This window comes from Myotis brandtii, unplaced genomic scaffold (assembly GCF_000412655.1).
Source record: "Myotis brandtii unplaced genomic scaffold, ASM41265v1 C40789251, whole genome shotgun sequence".
Classification (NCBI taxonomy): domain Eukaryota; kingdom Metazoa; phylum Chordata; class Mammalia; order Chiroptera; family Vespertilionidae; genus Myotis; species Myotis brandtii.
The window spans coordinates 1-418 of NW_005277743.1; the positions used below are offsets into that span (position 1 = coordinate 1).

The 418-nt window shown below is 48.3% G+C and overlaps 1 long non-coding RNA gene across 1 annotated transcript; it reads left to right on the forward strand.

The window, feature by feature from the left end:
• Nucleotides 1-6: 6 nt before the first annotated feature.
• On the forward strand, nt 7-401 carry LOC106723821. The gene is made up of 2 exons (XR_001359599.1): nt 7-216; nt 312-401. It is a non-coding gene; the product is annotated as an uncharacterized LOC106723821 (long non-coding RNA).
• Nucleotides 402-418: the final 17 nt, after the last annotated feature.

Genomic DNA, 418 nt, shown 5'->3' on the forward strand with positions numbered 1-418 from the left:
GGCGGAGGAGGCGAAAACAACTGTACAGTCTCTGCTTTGATAAGGAAACTGCCAGCTGCAGAAGTTCAGCGGCAAAGGGAGGACTGCAGCCGCATGAACCAAGCGCTCCTGAACTTAAACTGCATTGCTTTCTGTCCAGATATTCCAGTGGAGGCAGTTGGAAAACCTGTATTTCAGAGAAAAGAAGTTTTCCGTGGAAGTTCATGACCCACGCAGGTAAGCTAGGAAAATCCTTTCGTCTGGGAGGGCAAGGCCCACCGGCATGAATGATCCTATTTTTGTGCTGCCATCCTCGCTGTTCATTTTGGCAGGGAGAGGATGGGTGATCGTGGAGAACAGTTGAAATCAGACAGTAAAGCTTTGTTTTGTTCTATGTATGTCGATAAATGCGGTGGGTTCAAGTGTGTGTGTGTGTGTG